We start from the raw sequence: 15,223 nt of genomic DNA, 5'->3' as shown, positions 1-15,223 counted from the left end.
GTACCTGGATTTCCAGAAGGCATTCGGCAAGGTGCTGCACGAAAGACTGCTTCATAAGATAACGGCGTTCGGGGTAATGTATTAGCATGGATAGAGGATTGGTTAACTAACAGAAAGCACAGAGTGGGGATAAATGGTTGTTTGTCTGGCTGGTGATCAGTGACTAGTAGTGTGCCTCAGGGATCAGTGTTGGGACCACAATTGTTTACAAGTTACATAGATGATTTGGTGTTGGGGACAAGCGTAGTGTGTCAAATGTTCACAGATGACACCAAGATGAGTGGTAAAGTGTGCAGAGGGCACTGAAAGTCTGCAGAAGGATATAGATAGTGGGCGAAGGTCTGACAGATGGAGTACAATGTTGGTAAATGTGAGGTCATCCATTTTGGTAGGAATAACAGCAAAATGGACTATTATTTAAATGGTAAAAAATTGCAGCATGATGCTGTGCAAAGGGACCTGGGTGTCCTTGTGCATGAATCACAAAAATTTGGTTTGCAGATGCAGCAGGTAATTAAGAAGGCAAATGGAATTTTGTCCTTCATTGCTAGAGGGATGGAGTTTAAAAACAGCCAAGTTATGTTGCAGCTGTATAAGGTGCTGGTGAGGCCACACCTGGAGTACTGTGTACAGTTTTGACTCCTTACCTGAGAAAGGATGTATTGGCACTCAAGGGGGTGCAGAGGAGATTCACTAGGTTGATTCCGGAGTTGAGAGGGTTGTCTTATGAGGAGAGACTGAGTAGACTGTACTATACTCATTGGAATTTAAAAGAATGAGGGGGGGGGGAATCTTATAGAAACATATAAAAGATGTCCAAAGATGTGCGGGTTAGGTTGATTGGCCATGCTAAAATTGCCCTTACTGTCCTGGGATGCGTAGGTTAGAGGGATTAATGGGTAAATATGTAGGGATATGGGAATAGGGCCTGGGTGGGATTGTGGTCGGTGCAGACTCGATGGGCCGAATGACCTCTCTCTGTGCTGTAGGGTTTCTAAGATTCTAAGAAAATTATTAAGGGAATGAATAAGATAGAATCAGGGAGGTTATTTCCACTGGTGGGTGAAACCAGAACGAGAGGGCATAGCCTCAAAATAAGGGGAAGCAGATTTAGCACTGAGTTGAGGAGGAACTTCTTCACCAAAGGGTTGTGAATCTGTGGAATTCCCTGCCCAGTGAAGCAGTTGAGGCTACCTCATTGAATGTTACTAAGGCAACGATAGATAGATTTTTGAACAGTAGAGGAATTCAGGGTTATGGTGAGGGGGCGAGTAAGTGGAGTTGAGTGCACAAAAAAATCAGCCATGATCTTATTGAATGGCGGAGCAAGCTCGAAGAGCCAGATGGCCCACTCCCACTCCCAGTTCTTATGTTCTTATACGTAAATAGTAATGCATTGTCAGTTTGTTTTATTGCATGTCACACAATGGTCTATACATATTTTCCTATTGTGGATACCATTATGACTCATGCCACCGGATCTCCCAACTAAACAGGGAAGATATAGACCGAGTGGTCACGTGAGAACATGATGGCACAGTTACATAAGAGATAATGTTGTGGGAGCACCAGAGTTATCCCTGGGATCTCGGGCAGAATGCAAGTACTTTATCAGCTCAGGAATAAACTACCTTTATTGGAAGTCCTTGATGTCAGTGATTTGAGGAACCCACAGCATTATAGAAATTGCATTTATATAGTGCCTTTCCTGTAATGTCCCAAAGCACTTCAGGGGAGTTTTATCAAACAAATGTTAACACCGAGTCACGTAAAGATATATTAGAACGGATGACCAAATGCTTCAGCAAAAAGACAGATTTTAAAATGCATCTTAATTGAGAAGTTTACAGTTTTATTTATTAGTATCACAAGTAGGCTTACACTAACACTGCAATGGAGTTACTGTGAAAATCCCCTACTCGCCACATTCTAGCGCCTGTTCGGGTACACTGAGGGAGAATTTAGCATGGCCAATGCACCTAACCAGCATGTCTTTCGGACTGTGGGAGGAAACCGGAGCACCAAGAGAAAACCCACACAGGGACGGGGAGAAAGTGCAGGCTCCGCACAGACAGTGACCTGAGCTGGGAATCGAACCCAGGTCCCTGGTGCTAGAACTGAGAAGTTGAGAGACTTATGGAGAGAATTCAGGGTTCAGGGCTTCAGCTGAAGTTATGGCTACCAATGGTGGAATGATTAATATCAGGGATGTGCGAGAAGCCAGAATTGGAAGAGTGCAGAGATCGTAGAAGGTTCTAGGGCAGGAGAATGGTGCAGACAAAGGGGAGGGGCAAAAGCCATGTAGGGATCTGAAAACAAGGATGAGAATTTTAAAGCATTGCTGGACTAGAAACCAATGTAGATCACTGTGCACAAGGGGCATGGGTGAATGAAACTTTGGTGCGAGTTAGGGTATAGGCAGCAGAGATTTGGATGAACTCAAATTTACAGGAGGGTGGGAGGCTGGCCAGGAGAACATTAGAATAAACAAGCCGAGACACAATAAAAGCACAATGTGGGTTTCAGCAGCAGGCGAGATGAGGCAGGGATGCAATCGGGCTATGTTATGGAGGTGATGCAGACAGTTTTGATGATGAAGCAGATATGTAGCCAGTAGCTCATCACAGGGCCAATAATGACACCAAAGTTGCAAACAGTCTAGTTCAGCCACAGATATGTATGACTCAGAACCCCACAGGGTTTGAGGTGGGACAATATGCAAATTTTTCTCACGCAAAAGGATTTTAAAAATATATTTGTGAACAAAAATTTCTGGAGTTTGAATTTTTGCAGTGATCTATTAAACTTGCTTTACAAATGTCACTGTCAGTGAACTGCAGCTTTGAACCAATGAAACAAAATGTACAAGTGCAATAAGATGAAATATTTTAGTAATCCTGAAGTTTTTTTCTTCTTCTTCCCCTGCACACCACAGTGTTTGTAGCTTCACATTTGTATTCACTGTGGAAGAAATGTAATCCCTCCATTAATGTCTATACCTTAGGCTGAAGCACATGTGAAATGTTCATCAGCAGATTTGGCTAAAGTTACATTAAACACATCCGTGGATGTCCACATTTAGCCCTTTCATTTAAATAGCAGCTTTCCTTATCTCAGGATGTGCCAAAGCATTTTACAGCCAAGAAGTATTTTGGAAGTCTGGTCACTGTTGTAATGTTAGAAGAGTGGGAGCTGAGCAAGACTAGAGTGGAATATAAGGAGTGGCAGCAAAAGAAGCCCAAAACCAGGAATGATGGGATATATAAAGTAGTGACAGCAGAGCCTTGAGATCAGGAAGAGTGGGAGTTGAGTGAGGCCTGAGCGGGATATAAAGAGCTCTGTTGGGAATGGATGTGCCACGTTCAAATAAAGAGTTTAGGGAAAAAAATCAAAGTGGCGTCTCAGGAAAACAGAACACTGATTGATTGGTGAGTATTTCTCTTCTTTTCCACTTACCTTTGTTTCTCTAACTAGTGGTGGGAAACCTAAGGACTGGGGGCCACATGCAGCCCATCCGGGTTCTGACTGCAGCTCACTCGGCATTTTATTGATTGCTTTATATTCACAGCCAGGTGTCCCTGGAAAGGGTGTCCTTCCATGCTTGTTGGGCGTCGCAGGGACTGGGGTGTATCATCAACCCCTTTAATTACATTTTGATTTCATGTTTTAAGTTTCCTTTCTGCTTTGTTTCTTGTTTCGGGCGGTTCCCTTCTTTTTTTGGGGCTTCCCTTCTTGCTTTGTCCCCGAGTTTGATTAATTTGGTTGGCATCAAAAAGAAATGCCCCCCTGCAGGGTTGCCATATTCCACTGATTTCTGTCCATGTAATTGTTTTCTACCAATATGAAGCAATATGCACATAAAGCAAAGGCAGTGAAGTGCATACTGATTGCTCACAACGTTGACTATGAGAGCCATGTGCTCCCTTTGGGTCCAAAGTAAATATTTATTTTGTTTTTACCATTTGAAGTTGATGATAGTTCTATTAATACATAAATGATTGAGCATTTTCTATAACTCGTTATGAAATATTTGATGTATATTAAATGTATTTGATCTTATTCTCTGGTTAGTGAACAAGCCTGATTTCAATCTTGCACCCATTGAGATGAAGGAGGACCATTCATGAAGCTCACTCACCAGCCTAGTTTGCCCTTCATTGCTCTAAACTCAGGCACTGGTTGAAATGAAAAGCCAGGAAAATAAAAGTTTTAAATTGGAGTAAGTAAAATAGTATCTGAATTAATAAATAAGAGTATTAGCACAGAACAGCTTCAATTGAGTATATTGATTTCACCAGAGTTAAAGGGAATTTGGCGAGTTTGGAAAGGTTATGAACTTTTGGAATTCTCTACCGCACAGAGCATTAGAGGTTGAGGCATTGAATAGATTCAAGGCTGAGATAGACAGATTTTTGTGCTAGAGAGAGTCACAGATAATTGGCAACAGGCAGAAAAGTGTTGTTGAAGCCAAGATCATCCTACCGAATGACAGAGTTGTCGGTCTACTCCTACTTCTTATGTTCTAAACCGTGGCAGCTAATCTGCACAGTGTTTGTTGGGAGAAATGCCTTTGTGTACTGTTGCCTTTTGAGTACCGTGGCTTGCCATAGTCAGATGATCCCGAGGTCACCTTTGCTGTTACAAATGATTGAGATAGAAGTCACTTTACACACCAAATGAGCCATGGGACGCAGTTTTCTCATTTTCTGATCAAGTGTCAACCTCGGCAGGAAAAGCAAGATGTTGCCCGCCGACCAGCTCCACTGCCGGCTTTTCTTACCATATTTTTGACACTTAGGCAAAAAAAGCTAAGAAAACGAATCCCAGAATATCACATTGGTGGCCCCCACCACCACAGAATCCACTCTCACCACCCCCCTCCCCCCATCACAGTATCCCCCACCACGACCAAGGAATCTCCCCATACACCATCTCCACTGCCCAGCAATGCCCCCTGCCTTTTGCTTGAAAGAAGAAGAGTAAGTTGATAAAGATGATTGCTGGAGAGATGTTGGATGATGATTCTGACAAATCACTCTGCACTCTAGAACAGATTGGCACTTTCAAATCTCAAGGTAAAAAAATGGTCTGTGACTATTGGAATGATGACTGCAGGAGGAGAGCATCAAGTTAATGTGAAGTATCAGATAGACACCGAAGCAACATGTGACACCATGAGCTTCACAGACCTGTGTGATGTGGCTCAAGATGGTGACTCAAAAATGATGCTGAAGGCAAAGTTGAGGTAACGTGATGGAACAATGTTCATCCCAAGACGACAAACAAGCTGAGAGTTGTAAAGGGATGTAAAGGGAAGAAAGAAGATCTGCAGTTTTAGGTAGTAGACTTTAAGCAAAGGGTCCACTTATCTCAGCTGAAACAAGTCAAAAACCTGGGCTGGTAACCCTCCATGTACCAAAGCCCCAAGCCATCGACTGCTGAACCGATCCTAAAACTAACAAGGATGTTCTCACATATCTTGGATGTCTTCCTATTAAATATCACCTCAAAGTATCTGAGGGTGTGAGACCAACACAGATCTTCCAAATAGAGTTCCAGCTGCTCTCAAGTCCAGCCTTAAAGACAAGAGCTTGAAAAGACGGATGTAAATCAAGAAAGTGACAACTCCTCCAGACTGGATTAGCAGCATGGTATCAGTGAAAACACCTGGAAAGCTGAGAGCGTGTGCATTGATCCAAAGGATCTCAAAACATTGAAGAGCGCTCACTACCCCATGCCATTGAAGAAATGTGCCGCAACTTGCCAAGTCAAAGATCTTTACCACCCTAGATGTGAGAGATGGGTACCAGCAAGTGAAACTGGATAAAGCAGCAATTTTCTGATGCTGGATGTACATATTGTTTGGCATTTCTACTGCTGTGGAAGAGTATTAATACAGACAGCATGAGATAGTCAATGATTCTCCAGGAGTGGAAGCGATTACAGATGAGTCAATTTAACTTCAGTGGTGGGCAAGTTTTTAGAAGCTTCTAGAAACTGTAATTGAAGATGACTGAAGTCAAGTTCAATGGTAATGTGCAGGCATAAATTCTAGAAACAATTATTTGGGATAGAATTAGTAGTCAAATAGGAAAATGTGGGTTGATTAGGGAGAGATAACATGGATAACTAACTCTTGGAATATTTTGAGGAGGTAACAGAGGATCAGTGAGGTAATGCTGTTATGTGGTGTACATGGATTTTCAAAGGACATTCAATACAGTGCCACACAACAGACTTGTGAGCAAAGTTATAGCTCATGGAATAAAAGAGACAGTAGCAATCTGGATGCAAAATTGGATGAACAATAGGAAGCAGAGAGTAATGGTCAATGGATATTTTTCCGTCTGGAGGAAGGTTTGTAGTGGAGTTCCCCAGGGGTCAGTATTGGGACCCTTGTTCTTCCTGATATATATTAATGACCAATATCTTGGTGTGTGGGGGACAATTTCAAAGTTTGTGAATTATATAAAACTTAGAAACATTGTAAATTGGAGGAAGACTGTAGAACTTCAAAAGGGCAGAGGCATGTTGGTGGAATGGGCACATAGGTGGCAGATGAAGTTCAATGCAGAGAAGTATGAGGTGATGCATTTTGGTAGGCAGAACATGGACAGAAAATGTAAAATAGGGGGTAAAATTCTGAAAGGGGTGCAGGAGCAGAGGGGCCTGGGTGTGTATAAGAACATAAGAACATAAGAAATAGGAGCAGGAGTAGGCCATCTCGCCCCTCGAACCTGCCCCTCCATTCAACAAGATCATGCTGATCTGAAGCGAATCAGTTCCACTCACCCGCCTGCTCCCCATATCCCTTAATTCCCTTATCGATCAGAAATCTATCTACCCGTGATTTAAACATATTCAACGAGGTAGCCTCCACCACTTCAATGGGCAGAGAATTCCAGAGATTCACCACCCTCTGAGAGAAGAAGTTCCCCCTCAACTCTGTTCTGAACCGGCCCCCACATATTTTGAGGCTGTGCCCTCTAGTTCTGGTTTCCCTTCAAAGTGGAAAGAATCTCTCTACCTCTACCCTATCCAGCCCCTTCATTATCTTATATGTCTCTATAAGATCACCCCTCAGCCTTCTAAACTCCAACGAGTACAGACCCAATCTGTTCAATCTTTCCTCATAAACTACACCCCTCATCTCCGGTATCAACTTGGTGAACCTTCTCTGCACTCTCTCCAAGGCCAATATATCCTTTCGCAAATAAGGGGACCAAAACTGCACACAGTACTCCAGTTGCGGCCTCACCAGTGCCTTGTATAGTTACAGCAAGACCTCCTTGCTTTTATATTCTATCCCCCTCACGATAAAGGCCAACATTCCATTCGCTTTCTTGATCACCTGCTGCACCTGCAGACTGAGTTTTGCGATTTGTGCACAAGGACCCCTAGGTCCCTCTGCACAGTAGCATGATGTAATTTTTATCCATTTAAATAATATTCCAATTTACTATTATTTCTTCCAAAGTGGATAACCTCACATATGCCAACGTTATATTCCATCTGCCAGATCCTCGCCCACTTGCTCAGCCTATCCAAATCTCTCTGCAGACTTTCCGCATCCTCCACGCAATTCGCTTTCCCACTCATCTTCATGTCATCAGCAAACTTTGATACCCTACGCTCAGTCCCCTCCTTCAGATCATCTATGTAAATGGCAAACAGTTGAGGCCCCAGCACCGATCCCTGCGGCACGCCACTGGTCACCAACTGCCAACCAGAAAAGCACCCATTTATTCCAACTTTCTGCTTCCTGTTAGATAGCCAATCCCCAATCCACGCCAACACCTTACCCCCAACTCCGTGTACCCCAATCTTCTGCAGCAACCTTTTGTGAGGCACCTTATCGAATGCCTTCTGGAAATCTAAAAACACCACATCCACCGGTTCCCCTCTGTCAACCGCACTAGTCACATCTTCATAAAAATCCAGTAAATTCGTCAAACACGACTTTCCTCTCATGAATCCATGCTGCGTCTGCTTGATTGAACCATTCTTATCCAGGTGCTCTGCTATTTCCTCTTTAATGATGGACTCCAGCATCTTCCCAACTACGGACGTTAAGCTAACCGGCCTGTAGTTACCCGCCTTTTGTCTACTTCCTTTTTTAAACAGCGGCGTAACAGTAGCCGTTTTCCAATCAGCCGGCACTACCCCAGAGTCCAGCGAATTTTGATAAATAACTACTAACGCATCTGCTATTACCTCTGACATTTCTTTCAGTACCCTGGGATGCATTCCATCCGGGCCCGGGGACTTGTCTACCTTCAGTCCCATTAGTCTACCAAGCACTACCTCTTTAGTAACAGTAATTGTATTAAGGACCTCACCTCCCACCAACTCTCGATCTCTGATATTCGGTAAACTATTTGTGTCTTCCACCGTGAAGACCGACACGAAGAACTTATTTAAAGTCTCAGCCATTTCCTCATTTTCCACTATTAAATCCCTCCTCTCGTCCTCCAAGGGTCCAACATTCACTCCAGCCACTCTATTCCTTTTTATATATTTGTCAAAACTTTTACCATCATTTTTTATATTTTGAGCTAGTTTAGTTTCATAATCTATCTTTCCTTTCTTAATCGCTTTCTTAGTCGTTCTTTGTTGTTTTTTAAAGCTTTCCCAATACACTAATTCTCTACTATTTTTGGCCACTCTGTATGCATCTGTTTTTCTTTTAATACTCTCCTTTATTTCCTTCGTTATCCACGTCTGGTTATCCCTTTTCTTACAGTCCTTCTTTATCACCGGAATATATTTTTGCTGAGTACTTAAAAAAATCTCCTTAAAAATCCTCCACTTTTCCTCAGCTGTCCTACCTACCAGTCTACATTAGCCAATTCCGCCCTCATCCTATCGTACTCCCCTCTGTTCAAGCAGAGGACACTGGTTTGGGATCCTACTTTCTCACCCTCCATCTGTATCAGAAATTCAACCATATTATGATCACTCAACCCAAGAGGATCCCTCACAAGAAGATCCTTAATTCTACCTGTCTCATTACACAGTACCAGATCTAAGATAACTCGCTCTCTCGTAGGTTCTGTAACATACTGTTCGAGGAAACTATCCCGACAGCATTCTAAGAACTCTTCCTCAAGCCCTCCACGTCCAATTTGAGTTGACCAATCAATATGCAGGTTAAAATCCCCCATGATTATTGCCGTTCTGTTTTTGCACGCATCCATTATTTGCTTGTTTATAGCCCTCCCCACCTCTAAGTTATTATTTGGGGGCCTATAGACCACGCCTACCAGTGTCTTTTTCCCCCTACTATTCCTTATCTCCACCCACAACGATTCCACGTTTTGCTCCTTAGAGCCTATGTATGTGCATAGATCATAGAGTACAAGAGCAAGGCAGATATGCTGAACTTATACAAGCCACCAGTTAGACCTCAGCTGGAATGTTGTGTACTGTTCTGGGCCCACACTATAGCAAGGGCGCGAATGCACTGAAGAGAGTGCAGAAGAGGTTTACAAGAATGGTTCCAGGGATGAGAAACTTCAATTACGAGCATAGGTTGGAGAAGTTAGGGCTGTTCTCCTTGAAGAGAAGAAGGCCAAGAGGAGATTTGATAGAGATGTTCAAAATCATGAGGGTGCTGGACGCAATAGATAGGGAAAAACTGTTTCAGCTTGTAAAATAATCGGGAACGAGAGGGCACAGATTTGAAGTGATTTGCAAAAGAAGCAAATGTGATGTGAGAAAAAACCTTTTCACACAATGGTCGGAATTTTGCCGCCCTGCCCGCCACAAGAATCGGAGTGGGCGAGGGGCGGACAATGGAAAGACCTGTTGACCTCAGGTGGGATTTTGTGGTTTTGGGATGAGCAAGGCCGTAAAATCCCACCAAATGAGTGATTTGGGGCTGGAATGTATTGCCTGGAATTGTAGTGGAGACAAATTCAATCAAGGGATTCAAAAGGGCATTAGATGATTAATAGAAAATAGAAACAATGTACAGGTGCAAAGGGAAAAGGATGGGGAATGGCACTAAGTCATAATGCTCATTTGGACAGCTGGTACAGACACAATGGGCCAAATGGCCTCCTTCTGCACCATAACAAATCTGTGATTCTGTGATCATGAATGGTATGCTAGCCTACGGATGTGGATATACAATGAAAGAAGCCAACACAGACCATGATCAGAATCTAGTGAGACTGCTAGAGAGAAGACAGCTCACCAGATGAACCTGAAGCTGAACAAGAAAAATACTGCAACTGAAGATGACTGAAGTCAAGTACAATGGTCATGTACTGACAGCAAACTTTTATCCTGATCCTGATAAGGTGTGAGCTGTGACTGAGATGCAGCAATGAACAGATGTGAAGTCAGAGCAATAATTTGTTGAGTTGTGAACTACCTAGTTGCCCAATTTGTCCTCTGACTGTGAACGTTATGCAGATTTACTGCAAAGGAATTTTAGTCCTGTTGAATTTTAGAACAAATAGCAGCTTTCACTTGCATCAAACAATCAGTGAGAACAATGGCAGTGCTGAGGTCCCAGTTTGCATCCAGAAGTCATCAACCCAACAGACACAGTGAATCTAACAGATAAGCATCTTGCTCAGATCAAGCAAATCATGCAATGAGATGCAACTCCCAAAGTGCGGCAGGAAGTAGTGATGGAAGGATAGCTAGAAACCATCAAGGACAGACCTGTTGATATAAAAGAGTATTGGATATACAAGATGAAGTGATTGCCCAAGATAGCTTCTTGTACAAAGGAACTGGACTCATTATTCCTAAAGGAGATGAGAAAAGAGATGCTGAAGTGCAGCAATGCAAGCCATCAAGGAGTTGAGCCTGATCTGAGGGAGACAAGAAACGTGCTCTACTCAAATGTGAGCAATGAGATTAAGGACCACATCAGCCCATACTGTGCTTGTAAGGAACACCAAGCCACGCAAGCTAAAGAACTGCTCGTGGGCGGCACGGTAGCACAGTGGTTAGCACTGCTGCTTCACAGCTCCAGGGTCCCGGGTTCGATTCCCGGCTCGGGTCACTGTCTGTGTGGAGTTTGCACATTCTCCTCGTGTCTGCATGGGTTTCCTCCGGGTGCTCCGGTTTCCTCCCACAGTCCAAAGATGTGCGGGTTAGGTTGATTGGCCAGGTTAAAAAATTGCCCCTTAGAGTCCTGGGATGTGTAGGTTAGAGGGATGAGCGGGTAAAATATGTGGGGGTAGGGCCTGGGTGGGATTGTGGTCGGTGCAGACTCGATGGGCCGAATGGCCTCCTTCTGCACTGTAGGGTTTCTATAAAATTCTATGACTAATAACATTTCAGAAAAGACTAGGAAAAACAAACAGATTTTTGTTCCTATCTAATGACTTTATTTATAAACCATGGACATGGGTAACTTGTAACTGCAAATGATAGACGATGCATTTTTTTTCTTTTTATGATGAGGAGGATGTTTGGAGAAATGTCGTTGGACACTTTTGCCTTTTCAGTACCGTGCCTTGTGACCTCTGAGGTCATCTTTGGTAAAACAAAGGATTGAGGCAAAAGCCATTTTTTACGCACCAAAAGAAACAAGATGCATGAACATCAATGGCCAGATAAGCCATTTCAATTATACTGGATAAGTGATAAATATTAGCTATGACACCAACAAGAACTCCCTATAAAGGTAGTGTTATGGATCTTCTAGGTACACTGAAGGGGCAGGCACAACCTTGTTTTAACATCTCAGAATGACCGTATGTCACGTAATGCAACATCACTTCAGTATTGCACTGAGAGTATCAGCCTAGATTGTGTGTTTACATGGATGGAGTAGGATTTGAACTCTCAACCTTTTGACTCTGGGAGCAGACAACTACAACATTGCTGTAGCATCAATATTGTCAGAAGAAGGAGCTCTGCCCAAATCATTATCCACTTATTTTAAGTTAAGTTTCTGTTTTACTTTGCAGGTGATGTTGTCGACATCGGAAAAGGTGCTGTGTTGAAATGGTCACGTCCTCCCTTTCTTTTACCATCATTGCCATATCAACATTACTGCAGCTAATTCCCCTGCACACTATGTGCATATCTGCCTCTGATCTAATGCAATTTTAATTTGACAATGACCATTGGGTTGCCAGTGACATTCTTGCTGTGTGTGATGGGTGCATTTGTGGTTCTACAAGTGTGCTGGAGAAGACAGTCACCTGGACTTTACACTGTTGCCATTCCATTCTACTTCTTTTCCCATCGCTATTGCATAGCTATCAGTTCTTCGATTTCATGGCCTCTGGAATGGGTTTGCCATTTGTCAGTTTGCATTGACAAGAGACCTGCTTTCCTTTTCTCCACACTATTCATTTTGCCAGTTCTCAGCAGGCACCTTTAAGTGATTTCCTGCTCATGATTTGACAAGGTGTAATCACTTCTGGCTCCTTCAGATTTGCTTTAAACAAAGGGAAACCAAATTCATGTTACTTATTCTGATTTGTAACACGCTCTTGTCAATTTGAAGAACTGTGATCATGAATTCTTTAGAGAACAAATTATAGGAAATTGTTCAGATTTAAGTTTAGGTGGCGGTCTGTTATTTGCAATTTGTCATATAATGTTACATTTGCAGAAAGATTTCAGGTACAATATCTGTGGAATCTCAAGACCACTTATCCTTTTTAATATACAATAATCACACACAGGAAGAACTTGTGTGTATATTAACTGACTATATTTTACAGAAAAGAGACGTGCTATCTAAGATTTTCATCTTGTACTCATCGGAACAGATCACAAGATTGTTGCATGAGACGAGAATGTTGATTGGCAAGTGGACTCTGATTGGTAGATGCAATGCCATGGAGAATGCAGCAGGGAACAGTTAACTACCAAGGCATTGTTCAAATTCAAACCAGGCAGGTCAACTCCGACTGGTCGAGGCATTGCCATGGGAATGAATCAGGGAATGGCTATACCCAGAACATGTAATTAATTGAAAAAGGTGCAATGCATGGTTAGGATCCTTCTGTCTGCAAAGAACAGGGCCCTGTGTCTAAATAAACATAGCTTCTCGCATGCGTAAGTGAACCATGCTGCGAACCTGACTGATAATCTTAAACTGGCTTTCAGTGTAATTGTCAGCACTATCAGGTTTGTTTAGCAAGTGTTATCCAATCACAGAATCACATCTAATGTTGGACGCTATGGTGGGCTTTTACAGCCTCCCTTGTCCCAAAACCGTAAAATCCCACCTGAGATCAACAGACTTTTCCATGATCCACCCCTAACCCGCAATGATTCCCCTGGCGGGCTGGACGGTAAAATTCCGGTCTATGTTTTGAGTTTGGCAAGCATGGACTTGTTGGGTATGGCCAGTACTTTGCCTGTTGCAAACAGTCAAAGGTGAGTGCTATTTGATATGATCCACTGGTCATTGAGATGTATGGCCTACATACCTAGCACTGAAATTCATAGACCACATTATTCACACACAGTGCCCGGTCCTTTGCAGACAGAAGTAGCAATTCCACACAATGTGACTTTACAACTAGACATAAGCTTGGTGGACAGCCATTCCCTGGTTCATTCTGCATAGCAATGCCTTGACCTGAGTCAATTGTGCAGTATAAATTGTTGTTCCAATTATTGTTGGTAATCTTGTGATTTGGCCTGATGAGTGCAAAATGAAAAGTTTAGACAGTATGCCCCTTTATTCAGCAATACTCAGGTTCTGTACTATCAAATGACAATGATTTCTTGACATGGCAACACAATTCTAATAATGAGTAGAGCTTATGGTTCTGAAGTGGTCCCCGCTAAAAACCCAATCTAAACAGATTATGTACTTTTGCACTTCATAGTATGCTCTCAAATGCACTTGCATCCGGTCGACTCGTAGGCTAAAACATGATTGAATACAGATGATTTAACAAAATATCGGTATGACCTCGAATTATACTGTTTTGTTTCAATAACATTATCACTTCTGGGAGAATCTTTGTGGGTACATTGGTTAAAGTATAAAAAATATGATTTGTTGACTTAATTCAATACATTTTCCTATACTAAAATCAGCATTTAATTTTTCATTGTGCAATATCAATTTTTGGATTAACCACAGCACAATAAAAAGTATAATTAATTGGGCTTTAATGACCTTCATGTTTATTATATAAAACTAAACACAGTAATATAATGACTAATTGTTTTCTCTTACCTTATCTTCTCTGGTGAGTAGATAAAATCTAACAACAGAAAACAATATTTTACTCAGAAGTGATTAGATTTGTAAAATGCCCCGGTCTCTGCAAAATTCTGCAGCAGATGGATTTCAATATTTATTGCATGGAGTGTTAAGAAAAAGATCATTTTTATTGCTGCATTAATTAACATTTTATGGGTCATAATTTTCTATTCAAGTGTGGCGCTAGAATCAGGAATTCTATACCATGATAGTGAGTGGAAACTGCTTTGATGCCTTTGTAGTCTATGCTTGAATTAGAACATATATACTTATAGTACCTCACACAATCAGCATGCACACACCAACATACACCCACCATTGTATCACTGTTATTGGTGTATACTGATTTTTAATTCAAAACGCTAATTGTCACAGGTTGACCTAATAAATTGTGCAATATAGGCACGGTAACACAGTGGTTAGCACTGCTGCTTCACAGCTCCAGGGTCCTGGGTTCGATTCCCGGCTTGGGTCACTGTCTGTGTGGAGTTTGCACATTCTCCTCATGTCTGCGTGGGTTTCCTCCGGGTGCTCCGGTTTCCTCTCACAGTCCAAAGATGTGCGGGTTAGGTTGATTGGCCAGGTTAAAAATTGCCCCTTAGAGTCCTGAGATGCTTCGGTTAGAGGGATTAGCAGGTAAATATGTGGGGGTAGGGCCTGGGTGGGATTGTGGTCGGTGCAGACTCGATGGGCCGAATGGCCTCCTTCTGCACTGTAGGGTTTCTATGATTCTATGATACCATAATGTGAATGGGATTTAGTAGTTAAATTTTATTCTGTAATTATATAACATTATTATTTTGTTTAAATTTCAGACAATAATATTTGAGTGAAGTACACTTTTCACAAATTAGCAGATGCAAGAAGCCACACCTATTGCAAATACAAATTTTGAGCATCGTGACCCTGAGAATGTTATTTCTTGAACTATGCTAACTTATTTTGTCAGATTTCAATCCCACTCTGAAAAGCACTGACTGCCATGTTCCTATGTTTACTGACTTCCTTCCAAACTTAGCCTAT

The sequence above is a fragment of the Mustelus asterias genome, chromosome 3 (assembly GCF_964213995.1).
Source record: "Mustelus asterias chromosome 3, sMusAst1.hap1.1, whole genome shotgun sequence".
Classification (NCBI taxonomy): domain Eukaryota; kingdom Metazoa; phylum Chordata; class Chondrichthyes; order Carcharhiniformes; family Triakidae; genus Mustelus; species Mustelus asterias.
This window is presented reverse-complemented; position numbering follows the sequence as displayed.